The 13,479-nt window shown below is 48.5% G+C and overlaps 1 long non-coding RNA gene across 1 annotated transcript; it reads left to right on the top strand.

Annotated features, from left to right (window-relative positions):
- Positions 1-722: 722 nt before the first annotated feature.
- On the top strand, positions 723-6,968 carry LOC145538929 (uncharacterized). Its single transcript, XR_014077341.1, has 3 exons — positions 723-812; positions 1,155-1,315; positions 4,128-6,968. It is a non-coding gene; the product is annotated as an uncharacterized LOC145538929 (long non-coding RNA).
- Positions 6,969-13,479: the final 6,511 nt, after the last annotated feature.

Raw genomic sequence — 13,479 nt, 5'->3', positions numbered from 1 at the left:
CTCTGTGGCTGCAGGAAGTCCCTTCACTGAATAGCAGCCCTGTGTGCTGAGATCTCAACTGCAGGAGGACTCCCATAGAACCCTCAGCCCTGCCCTGGCATTTGGGGCAGGCCTCCAGGAGCTTGGAGCAGAGCTTCTCAGACTTTCCTGGACACTGAGACACCCAGGGCCCTGGGAACAAGCAGACTCTGACTCAGAGGGTCTGGGGGTGGTGATGCTGATGTTCTGGTCTGGAAAGTCTGGAGGGAAATAAAACTTGGTAAAAAATGATGAACATGCATGCTTATATACACACTAGCCAGCTCCTGCTCACAGCAGCATATCCAGACTTAAATGTAGAATTTAAAGGACCATCAATCAGTGAACCCATGGGTAACATAAATGAGGTAAGCTCCCACCCCCAAGCTCTGAGTCCTTTCCCATCACAACACCCCTCTACACTCCACCCGGATTTTTTGCATCTTTCTCTGTCTGGAGGCCCGCTGAGGGTCCCATGCAGCTTACTCTGCCGGGGAGGCTGTGTGGGAACCACCCTGCCTGGCCTTGCCAGGAACTTCTGTCACACCTCCCACTTCCACAGAGCTATTTTTAGAATCCTATTTTTAAATTGTCTGAAGTTCACATTGACTTCACCGCCTAATTGGAAAGGTCACCTCCCTGGAATTGTCTGTTGTACACTCCACCCTGCAGACAGCGCAGAGTGGAAATGATCAAATATCCCTGGTTGGGGCCACATGCTGGCGGCATCCATCCCCACTAGGGTACAGGCGAGGTGGCGGTGGAGCCCGGTCTCCAGGCCAGCTCAGATGCAGGTCAGTTCCGGGTTCTCTCTTTCACCTTCCACCTGTGCTGACACGTCAGGCATGCAGACCCTGAGGTGGACCCAGATGTTGCCCTGTTCTCACTGCAGCCCAAGGTGAGGCTGAGGGTAGGGTTTGTGTGGGTATTGCATAGGCCACATCTTTCCTTTTTAGGAATGCTCTGCCCCAGCTTCAGGGACTATTCTTCCAGAGCACCTGGCCTTCTCACCTGGAGGAGTGTAATAGATCCTGGAGGACTTATGATCACACAGACCAATGGGCCCACCCCAGAGTCTCAGACTGAGTAGATCTGGTGTGGAGACTGGGGCTTACATGTCTCATCTGGTGTTGCAGGTCTGGATACCAGGCTTTGAGAACTATGGACCTGTGCCAAAGGTGTCAGAGGCTGTTGGGGAAATGCAAAGTCTCCTAGAAGCTGTGGGCCATGTCTGGGTCTTCTGAGAGGGCAGAATGTGGACTGTGGTCCCCGAGACACCTGGGCTCCAATCTCTTAAGTATCCTTTTTTGGGAGATGAAAGCAGGTAATTTAATTCAACTAAATCTTAGTTTTCCAATCTGTAAAATGGGTTGACATCTCTTATCTCATAGGGGCGTGGCCTGGTAGGGACAAGTGGGCCTCCCAGTGTGTTCTCTGGAGCTTCCACTTGACCCCAGGGTGGGCTGAGAGTGGCTCCTTGGGGCCGAGCTCTCACGGGCACTGGCTGTGAGCCCTTGATTGTGTGCCCCTGAGCTTTGCCTGGACCATTGTGAACTAGGCTTCTGTCTGTGAAATGAGAGACTACCTCTACTCGGTGCTTATCTTGCCACTCGGAGACAATTTCAGGTGGTAAATTGAGTGAATGCCTGGGTGGGTAGGGAGCAGTTCTCTGGGACTCCACAGCTTTGATACTGTGAAGGCTCTAAAGGTCCGATGCTCTGCCAAACCAGGTGAACTCAGGCCACCCCAGTCCTGCCTGCAGGCTCCCCAGGCCTCTGGGAATGAGTTCTGCAGAATTCATTGGCCTGAACGCTGACCCGGAGCTGCCAGTTCAGAAGAACTACTTGAGTTTGCCTTGGCACGGGGGCTGCCTGGGTTTGCCTTGCCTCCTCTGGGCTCCTCGTGGTCGCTAACGCCTCCCTTCTCTGAAACTGTGCACTTCCGGCCTGGCACCGCCTTCCTCCTTTCTCCCACTCCTGTGCAAACAGCCGGAAAGCCGGGACTGCTTCTCCCAGGGCACATCGCCTGCCGTTCCGGCACCCTCTTCCGCTAACCAAGCGCAGGAGGAACAGAGGCTGAGTGCAGTGCAAAGTCCGCACCTCCTAACCAATCTTGCCTTCTGCCGAGGGCTTTCCCGGAACTCTCTCCTCCTCCCGCCCCCCTCCCCTCCGGGAAGCCGCTGGCAGAGGGATGCGGGCGGGGAGGCCGGCCGGATCCTCGGATCCTGGAGTCAGCCAGCTCCGGGCAGACCCGGAGAGAGCAAAGGGCAGAACGTGTTGCAAAGGCAGGAGGCATCGGCATGGGGAGAAAGTGAAGCCAGGACGGGTGGTGGTGTCTCCTCCGGGTGTTTGCAGCCCGAATTCCACAATTCAAAAGACACAGCAGCCAGCCAGGTTGGGGCATGCCTCTTTGTTGTGTAAATCCCGGGGTCTGAGTTCCCAGGGCCCAGAGACCCGACTTGTGACTGCCAAGTTTCTGTTAGGATTTGGGCATGACCTCCCACAACCCCAGGCTTGTTTAGGTTTATTTGGGGCTCGTTGCCAGCAGGGGCCTCCTGGAGCCACCTGGGTAGAGGCATGTGGGCGGGCCAGCTCCCAGCCCTGGGCGCCCAGCCCCTCTTTGCTGCTTGAAGCCGGGGCCCAACTCAGCACCTGCTCCCAGCCCAGCAGCGAGAGCATCACGGTGACTGAAGATTCCTTCCCTGTGCCCCAAATCCAGCTTATAATGGAAACTCTTCCCTCTTCTATGTTCAGACATGGAGAAAAGCTGCTAAGCAGCTTGTACACAGATCTTTTTCGGGGCTTCGCTCCTTTTATTTCTTTTATCTTTTTTCCATTAAGAGTGGTAAAGAACCTGCCTGTCAGTGCAGGAGACATGAGACATGGGTTTGATCTCTGGATGGGAAAGATCCCCTGGAGGAGGGCATGGCGACCCACTCCAGTACTCTTGCCTGGGGAATCCCATGGACAGAGGAGCCTGGCAGGCTACAGTCCACAAGGTAGCAAAAGAGTCAGACAGGGCTGAAGTGACTTAGCATGCATGCATACATACTCCTTTTATTTCTTTAATCTCTTTCCATTAAGAAGCAGCCAGCAGCCCTGAGAGTCAAGCTGCCTGCAGAACTGTTACCTCCAAGAGACATCAGATTTTGGTTTAAGAACCTCAGCTGACTGGATTTCCTGTCTGATGGCAGACAAAGAAATTCAGCCTAGAGTCCCCCAAGCAGTGTCACAATTGCTGCTTCTGTGAAGGAAGGTCAGGGTCTTCCCATGCTTATGTTTTGTGGTCTCTGCTTCTAAGGGGTTCACCCAACTTCACAGCAGGAAACACCCCGTGGGGGACACCTCCCTCTGGTTTGACTGAGGACAGTGGGCATGTTAGGGTGCTGCTGTGTGTCCTTGGAGGTTCAGTGCTGGGCTGCTGGGCACCCGTGCTGTTATAATGGGTGTGGAAGGAGGATGGCAGAACCTGGGTGAGGTGACAGCCCAGAAGCCCTGGGGCCAGCGGGGAACAAAAGGCTCTCAGGCCAACTGACCAGGGTGCCAGCAGGGCCCCTAAGTACTAGTACAACAATAACCAGAGGGAAGCAGCAATATGGCAAAAGATTAAAATATAACAATAAATAACAACACAACAACAACAGCAATAATAAACACAAGTTAAAAAACAAATAGAAAACCACCGGCTCCTGCAATGGAAAGTCAAGTCCCTTGGGAGTGAACTCTCCTTCCCTCTTGGCAGTATGGGACCAAGCCCTCCAGGGAAGCACACATGTTCCCGTGGGGTCTGCAGTCATATCAGGAGGGACGCTCCCTGCCTGACTGCAGCCCTACACGGGTGCTACCCAGCTCCTCTCTCTAGTCAGGTCACACTTTTCTGCTTCAGTTTCCCTACCTTTAAAATGGAGATCAGTATAGTGGTTAGCACCCGAGGTGTTGGTTCCATCACTCCACGGCAAATAGATGGGGAGACAATGGAAACAGTGACAGACTGTATTTCGGGGGGGGGGCTCCAAAATCACTGCAGATGGTGACTGCAGGCATGAAATTAAGATGCTTGCTCCTTGGAAGAAAAGTTATGACCAACCTAAACAGCATATTGAAAAACAGAGACATTACTTTACCAACAAAGGTCCATCTAGTCAAAGCTGTGATTCTCCCAGTAGTCACGTATGGATGTGAGAGTTGGACTATAAAGAAAGCTGAGCACTGAAGAATTGATGCTTTTGAACTGTGGTGTTGGAGAAGACTCTTGAGAGTCCCTTGGACTGCAAGGAGATCCAAGCATTCCATCCTAAAGGAAATCAGTCCTGAATATTCATTGGAAGCACTGATGTTGAAGCTGAAACTCCAATACTTTGGTCACCTGATGCGGAAAACTGACTCATTGAAAAAGACCCTGATGCTGGGAAAGATAGAAGGCAGGAGGAGAAGGGGACGACAGAGGATGAGATGATTGGATGGCATCACCGACTTGATGGACATGAGTTTGAGTAAGCTCTGGGAGTTAGTGATGGACAGGGAAGCCTGGCGACCTACAGTTCAGGGGGTCACAAAGAGTCATACGTGACTGAGAGACTGAAATGAACTGAACTGAACTGAACTGAACTGAACCCGAGGTGCCAAGAACACTTGATGGCTTGGTCTTGACAGAGTCCAGCACATCCCGGGGCCCAGTGACTCTTGGCTCTGTTACTGACTGTTCTTTTTTTAAAATAAGAGTATAGTTGATTTACAATGTTGTGTTAGTTTCAGGTATACAGTAATGTAATTCAATTGTATATATACTCATTCTTTTTCAGATTCTTTACCCACATAGGTTATTATAAGATACTGAGTAAATTCCCTGTGCTATAGAGTAGGTCCTTATGGGTTATCTATTTTCTATATAGTATTGTGTCTGTGTTCATGTGAAAGTGTTAGTTGCTCAGTCGTATCTGACTCTTTGCGACCCCATGGATTGTAGCCCTCCAGGCTCTTCTATCCATGGAAATCTCCAGACAAGAATACTGGAGTGGGTAGCCATTCCTTTCTCCAGGAGATCTTCCTGATCCAGGGATCAAACTCAGGTCTCCTGCATTGCAGGCAGCTTCCTTACCATCCAGGCCACTAAGGAAGCCCTTCTGTGTTCATCCCAAGCTGCTAATTGATTTCTCCTCCACATTTGATAGCAGTGCCTGTGAGGGAGGAGACACTCCCTCCAGGCTTCTATAGGAGGTATCACAGGGCCGTCTGTCCCCTTCTTCTGCCACCATTGGTCACCAAAGGATTCTGTGACTATCCTCTTGTGTGGGTCTCTTCATGAAATAGCTTCACAATTAAAGGGCCTTTTTTTTTTTTTTTGGTAAAACTGGTCTCATACTTCATACAGTGTCCTTAGACTCTTCAGTCTAAAGTTGGGAGAAGCTAGAGGGCATTTAGTATCACTTTTGTCACTACACTAAAGCTGTCCACACCCTCCTCCTCAAAGTCTGGTGCACAGTCTGGATGTGTAGTGCCTGCTGCCTGGGCCCCGAGTGATGGGTCATCGGGGGTTGTGGGTAGCACATCTGCACAGGGCTCCCAGGGGTGATGGCCTTTCACAGCCTTGATTGGTGCGATCATCTTAAATTTCAGACAACCTTTTCTTACAGGCTCCTGTTCTTCTAGTAAGTCACAGAGAAAGGGGAAAAAATGGGACTTGTGATGTAAAATATCATTTATGACAGAGAAGAGGGTTACTTGAATGGTGAGGGGCTAGAAGATGGCACTAGTCATAAAGAACCCGCTTGCCAATGCAGGAGACATAAGAGGTGTGGGTTGGATCCTTGAGTTGGGAAGATCCCCTGGAGGAACACATGCAACCCACTCCTGTATTCTTGCCTGGAGAATCCCATGGACAGAGGAGCCTGAAGGGGTATAGTCTGTAGAGTCGCACAGAGTTGGACCCGATTGAAGTGACTTAGCACACACAGAAATAGCACATACAGAAAACATTTTACTTACTAGATTACTGGTTTATTTAAAAACCTGGTATTTACTCTAGAGCAGAGATTAGGGGTAGGCTTAAAAGTTGTCAGTGATCAAATATCAAAAAAGTCCGACTCCTCATAGTAACCTCTTGCAGCCATGTTTACAGCAGCATTATTCACAATAGCCCCAAAGTGGAAACATCTTAAATGCCCACAGATAGATGAATGGATAAACAAAATATGGTATATCCATACAATGGAACATGCAAGGATATTCAGCAATGAAGCATGTTGAAACATGGAAGAACCTTGAAAACGCTATGCCAAGTGAAAGAAGCCGGACACAAAAGGACAAATATCACACGATTCTATTTACGAGGAAAGTCCAGACTAGGCAAACCTGTAAAGATAGAAAAGAGATTAGTAGCTGCCCGGGGCTGAGAGGGGAGATTATTAAGAATGATGCCTAAGAGGTATGTGGTTTCTCTTTGGGGTGATGAAAATGTTCTAAAATTAGGTAGTGGTGGAGGTTTCACATCTCGGTGAATATATATGCTGAAAACCATAGCATGGTACACTTTATAAAGGTGAACTGTATGGCATGTGAATTAAACCTTGATAAAGCTGTTATGCAATGCAGGAGACCCCAGTTCTATCCCTGCGTCAGGAAGATCCCCTGGAGAAGGGAATGGCAACCCACTCCAGTATTGTGGCCTGGAGAATTCCATGGACAGAGAAGCCTGGTGGGCTACAGTCTAAGGGGTTGCAAAGAGTTGGACTGAGCACCTAACACTTTCACACACTTTCACAAAGCTGTTACCTGAAAGAAACAAGGGGTCAGACTGCATTAGCATTCATCTGCAGAGTCTCGGAATGCTAACCCAGATGGCGCTCCATACAAAGGTGTTTATCTGCTCAGAAAGCTCTGGGTGGCCAGGCTGGACAGCCTTCTTTAATACATTAGCTATTAAATGTTCTGAAATATCCTGCAGTAAAGAAACTGGTTTACTTTATTTAATCCTGCGTTCTCCAAGCCTTGAAGCCCTGTACTAGGGCAGCACCTGGAAACAGTGCACTAAAGTCTGTAGTACCTTGTCTTCTTCTCTGGAGTTCTAGAATTTGACTCCTGCTGAGATGCTCCAATGCCTGAACAGTGCCATATGTCTGCATGTCTGCAGCCAGGGTGTTGATTTGCACATGTGTCTGAGAGCAGTGTACAGCAAGGGAACTGTCCAAGAGCCCAGGTTCTTTCCCAGATCCATCCCTGTGACTTTCCGCCTGCACGGCCCTCCTCTGGGTCTCCGTGTTTTATTTAACATGCCCCTTGTGGCAGCAGAGGCACTCAGTGGCCATGTACCCATCAGGGAAGCAGAGGGCTTACAAGTCCTGGAAACCAGGGAGATGGAATATCCCTGAGGAGCCTGTGAAGTCTGCCCTGTTTGTTCAGGCAGGGCCCTCGCAAGGTGAGACTGGCACTTGCTTTTGAAGTGGCTCGCAGACCTGGGCAGGTGTACACATTCTTTGCCTGCCCCTGACCTACCTCTCTGATTTGCAAGCCCAATGGCCCAGTTGTCTGGGTGCTATGAGTCAGGGCAGACTCTGTAAAGTTATATAGGGGAAAAAACTCAGGTTTTCCTTCCTATATGTAGGGAACAACCCAGCTCTTCTGTACTATGTTTCTTCCCTTGGAGTCTCCTTTATTGTGCTGTGCTGCGCTTCAGTTGTTTCTGATTCATTGTGACCCTGTGGACTGTAGCCCACCAGGCTCCTCTGTCCATGAGATTCTCCAGGCAAGAATACTGGAGTAGGTAGCCATGCCCTCCTCCAGGGGATCTTCCTGACCCAGGGATCAAACCTGTGTCTCTTACATCTCTTGCACTGGCCGGCGGGTTCTTTATCACTAGCGCCACCTGGGAAGCCTGTCTCCTTTATTCAGTCAATCAGTTCAGTTGCTCAGTCCTGTCTGACTCTTTGCGACCCCATGGACTACAGCACACTAGGCCTCCCTGTCCATCACCAACCCCCGGAGTTTACTCAAACTCATGTCCATTGAGTCGGTCATGCCATCCAGCCATCTCATCCTCTGTCATCCCCTTCTCCTCCTGCCCTCAATCTTTCCCAGCATCAGGGTCTTTTCAAATAAGTCAGTTCTTTGCATCAGGTGGCCAAAGTATTGGAGTTTCAGCTTCAGCATCAGTCCTTCCAACGAATATTCAAGACTGATCGCCTTTAGGGTGGACTGGTTGGATCTCCTTGCAGGCCAAGGGACTCTCAAGAGTCTTCTCCAACACCACAGTTCAAAAGCATCAATTCTTCGGCACCCAGCTTTCTTTATAGTCCAACTCTCACATACATACATGACTACTGGAAAAACCATAGACGGACCTTTGTTGGCAAAGTAATGTCTCTGCTTTTTAATATGCTGTCTAGGTTGGTCATAACTTTTCTTCCAAGGAGCAAGTGTCTTTTATTTTCATGGCTGCAATGATTCATCTGCAGTGATTTTGGAGCCCCCCCAAATAAAGTCTGTCACTATTTCCTTTGTTTCCCCATCTATTCGCCATGAAGTGATGGGACCAGATGCCATGATCTTAGTTTTCTGAATGTTGAATTTTAAGCCAACTTTTTCACTCTCCTCTTTCACTTTCATCAAGAGGCTCTTTAGTTCTTCTTCACTTTCTGCCATTAGGGTGGTGTCATCTGCATATCTGAGTTTATTGATATTTCTCCCGGCAATCTTGATTCCAGCTTGTGCTTCTTCCAGCCCAGTGTTTCTCATGATGTACTCTGCATATAAGTTAAATAAGCAGGGTGACAATATATAGCCTTGACATATTCCTTTCCCTATTTGGAACCAGTCTGTTGTTCCATGTCCAGTTCTAACTGTTGCTTCCTGACCTGCATATAGATTTCTCAAGAGGCAGGTCAGGTGGTCTGGTATTCCCATCTCTTTAAGAATTTTCCAGAGTTTGTTGTGGTCCACACAGTCATAGGAAATAGATGGGGAAACAGTGGAAACAGTGTCAGACTTTATTTTTGGGGGCTCCAAAATCACTGCTGATGGTGACTGCAGCCATGAAATTAAAAGACGCTTACTCCTTGGAAGGAAGGTTAGGGCTAAACTAGATAGCATATTTAAAAGCAGAGACATTACTTTGCCAACAAAAGTCCGTCTGGTCAAGGCTATGGTTTTTCCAGTGGTCATGTATGGATGTGAGAGTTGGACGGTGAAGAAAGCTGAGCACCGCAGAATTGATGCTTTTGAACTGTGGTGTTGGAGAAGACTTTTGAAAGTCCCTTGGACTGCAAGGAGATCCAATCAATCCATCCTAAAGGAGATCAATCCTGGGTGTTCATTGGAAGGACTGATGTTGAAGCTGAAACTCCAATACTTTGGCCACCTCATGCGAAGAGTTGACTCATTGCAAAAGACCCTGATGCTGGGAAAGATCGAAGGCAGGAGGAGAAGGGGACAATAGAGGATGAGATGGTTGGATGGCATCACTGACTCGATGGACATGGGTTTGGGTAGACTCTGGGAGTTGGTGATGGACAGAGAGGCCTGGCGTGCTGCAATTCATGGGGTCACAAAGAGTTGGACACGACTGAGCAACTGAACTGAACTGACACAGTCAAAGGCTTTGGCATAGTCTCCTTTGTTACTCACACTGAACTCTTCACTTTTGGTCACCAAATATGTAGAGGTTTTTCTCTGCATTGACAAGCCATTCTCAGGCACTAGCAGTGTGTCCAAGAATTTAGCTCGATTCTGATACTCTCTCCTTGGATAGCATCAGATCCCACAGGTCAAGGGCTCAGTCCTACAAGACCACCCCCTCCCAGGACTTTAGGTGCCATTTGAAAGTCCAAGGTATTACCTGTATGTCTGACTGATCAGCTACCCATTGGAGGTTCCACTAACCTCCTTCTTGAGTTCAATTAATTTGTGAGAACCCCTTACAGAGCTCAGAGAAACATTTTACTTACTAGATTATTGGTTTATTATTAAAGAACCCAACTCAGGAACAGCCAGATGGAAGAGATGCAGAGGACTGATCATGGGGAAGGGGTCGGAGTTTCCAAGCTCTCTCCAGGCTCATTGCCTGACATGATCACATGTTGATTAACCAGGAAGCTCTCTGAATCCCTCTACTTTAGGAGTTTTTATGGAAGTTTCATCATGTAGGCATGACTGATCATTACCTCTGTTTTCAGCCATTCTCCCCTCTCAAGAGAGTGGGGATTGGAGTTGAAAATTCCAAGCTTCTGTGTGGGACCAATTGGGGGAGTAGCATTGACATATATACACTATCATGCATAAAATAGACAGCTAGTGGGAACCTGCTGCGTAGTACAGAGAGCTCTGCTCGGTGCTCTATGATGACCTAGATGAGTGGGATGTGAGGGAGTAGGAGGGAGGTTCAAGATGGAGGGGATGTATATATATATATATATATATATATATATATATAAAATAAAGATTAAAAAAAGAAAGAAAAAAATCATGAACGAATTAAAAAAATTCCAAGTTTCTCATCATGGTCTTTCCATGTGACCAGTTCCCATCCAGAAGCCATGCAGGAGACACCCAGAGTCACCTCATGAGAACAAAAGACACTCCTATCACCCCAGAAATGTTGAGTCTCAAGAGCTCTGTTAGAAATTGCGGTAAAAGACCAAATATTAGAATAAAAGGTGTTTGTGGGGCTGTCCTTCTGCATTTCTTCTCTAAAACCACCTGTGTTTCTCACACATGAAAGCATGGTGGCCTCAGAGTCAGGTAGACACGTGACTCTCAAATTGCAGATTTGAGATTGTGTTATGAGCTGAACTGAGTCCTCCCCAAATTCCTCTGCTTAAGCCCTATCCCCTGGAACCTCAGAATGTAACTGTATTTGGAGACAGAGTCATGGCAGGTATAATTAGCTAAGATGACATTATTGGAGTCAGCCTTAATCCAATCTGAATGGTGCCCTTACAGGAAAAGGAGATTAGGCACAGAGGGATGGCCATGTGAAGATATAGGGAGAAGACGGCTGTCTGCAAGGCAAGGAGAGAGGCATTGGAAGAAACCAACTCCTGACACCTTGAGCTTGGACTTCTGGCCTCCAGCACTGTGAGGAAATACATTTATGTCTTCAGGTCTATTGGTCTTTGCCACTCTGTTATGGCAGGTGGAACAAACCAATATAAACAGGATGCCTTTCTTCTTTGGGTAAAATGTCTCCCTATCAGCCTTTGCCATATGCTGGGAAAATGAAGAAGGAGTAGACAGTTCCTCCACAGGCCTGAGCCACTCATGCCGAGGCTGCATCATCTGGGTAACTGGGGCCCCTTCGCTAGTTTGCCCTAATTTAGGTGGGCCTTCATCTGCGGTCAGGATTCCTCAGGGAGAAGGTCCCTCCATGGTCCTGCCCCCCTCACCTCAGGTCCCACCTCAGCATCCCACTTGGATTGTTGATCTATTTCTCCCTTATCAATAAATTATTTCATAAGGAGCCAGAGTAAGTATCAAATGCCCTTGTATGGAAAATGGGGATGGAGCCAAGTTCTCACTGGGCCAGCTACTGGCTTGTCATTGCTTTGTGGCAGTGGGGTTCTCGGCTTCTCTGCGTGCTGATGCCATTATAAACCCATGTCCAGTCTTCCACAGGCGCAAGTGTGTGTCACACCCCTGAGAAGACAGGGGAGAGAAGGAGACTATGTGGCGGTGATAAGAAAAATCCACCTGAAGGGAAAATCATCTCCACGGGGTTGCCTCTCTACCGCAGACCAGGAATTGGGTTTGAGGAATTGCTTGGTGAGTTTTACCGCTGTAGGAAAGCAAGCCAAGGATTCCAAGAACAAGGATTAGTTTCCCTTTTTGCTGTGCCTATGTACCAAGAGCTGTCCTGATTGCCAAGTGATCCAACAGTCTATGGAGGAGATGGGGCTCCAGGGAGAACAGAGCTGGGGGAGTCAGGAGGATCATGGCCTGGGGATGAGACCCGTGAGTCAGTGGTCAGTAGAGGGCCATGTGCTGGAGGCTGTTAGAATGAGGATCCAAGGTAGTGGATGTGGAGAGGGAGGAGAGGATCAGGGGGTGACATGAGAGCCCTGTTTCACAGGAAGAGTCATTTCAGGGGACAGGGACAGCGTGTGCAGGAACATGGGGTCCTGGGAGCAGGCTGGCATGATGCCTGCCCAGGTGTGCCATTGGAGCTGCAGGAACTTTAAGGGTTTATCCTACAGGGACATCTAGGAGGGGCATGGCTGGTCCTTGGCTGAGACACCACTTCGCCTTCCCTGCAAAGCAGCCATGGGCTATGGTTATTCTCGAGTGCCTTCACAGCAGAGCACAAGAGGAGCCCTGCAGTCTTTGGGTCCTCTAGCTTTCTGGGCCCAAGATACATTGTGGGTCACACATTGTGGGGGTATGTACACACCCCTTTGAGCTCTCCACACACCCGTTTGAGCTCTCCCACCATGCGTTTGCCAACAATCTTACCAACCAGGGCTGTTCAGGGATGCTGGCTGGGAGGAGTAGTGGGCCCATTTCAGGCCCATCCTCTGGTTCTCAGTCCTCCCATATGTGTCCTCCCTCCAGGGATGCTCCAACTGGACCAGACATCAGAACCCCCAGATGGCTGTTTACAAGACAGGTTCTGGTCCCATCCACCTAATTTCTGAGTTAGTAGATTTGAATGGGGCCTGCATTTTACTTTGCACAGAGAGAGAGAGAATTCCAGGTGATGATGATGGTGCTGGTATGGGACCATGTTTTGTAGAACCATTGTTGTGGAGCAGGACAATTCATGTAAAACAGAAGAAGGACCTGTACACCAGGGTTGGCCTCAGGCTGTTGTAACAGACTATCACACAGTGGGTGGCCAAAAACAACAAAAATTTATTCTCTCCAGTTCTGGAGGTCAGACATTCTAAATCAAGGTGTGCGCAGGGCCACTCTCCCTCCAATGTTTCTGTGAGGAAATCCTCCCTCTCCTCTTCTAACTTCTGGTGTTGTCAGCAATCCTTGGTGTCCTTGGCTTGTGGGAGCATCACTCCCTTCATGAGGCTGCCTCCTTCCTATGTCTGCTCATCGTCTTCCCTCTGTGCATGTCTATCTCTGAGTTCAAATCTCCCCTTTTTATAAGGGCACTAATTATTTTGAATCTTGGCCCACCCTCATGATCTCAATTTTAACCTTAATTACCTCTGTAAAAAAAGTACATCTAAATAAAGCCACATTATGAGGAGCTAGGCATTAGGACTTGAACATATTCAACCTGTAACCGTGCCCTTGGGAGCAGTCGGATCATATTCACACCCACAGCTGGGCCTGGACACAGCACTGGGCTGCAAGTAAACTCAACAAATTCTCCCTGTTTTGCTACACCTTAGCCTATTCCTACAGACACTCATTCCTCAGAAGATGAAGAAGATTTTTTTTTTTCCTGCTGCCTTTGAAGCCTTAAAATCCAGTGCAGGCTGTTCATTGTCTACAAATATAAAAGGGAGGGTGCCACCCAGCT

The sequence above is a fragment of the Giraffa tippelskirchi genome, chromosome 1 (genome assembly GCF_054371585.1).
Source record: "Giraffa tippelskirchi isolate mGirTip1 chromosome 1, T2T-mGirTip1v1.2.pri, whole genome shotgun sequence".
In the NCBI taxonomy this organism is placed as follows: Eukaryota; Metazoa; Chordata; class Mammalia; order Artiodactyla; family Giraffidae; genus Giraffa; species Giraffa tippelskirchi.
Note: the sequence above shows the minus strand (reverse complement) of the source record. Positions and strands in the feature narration are given on the sequence as shown.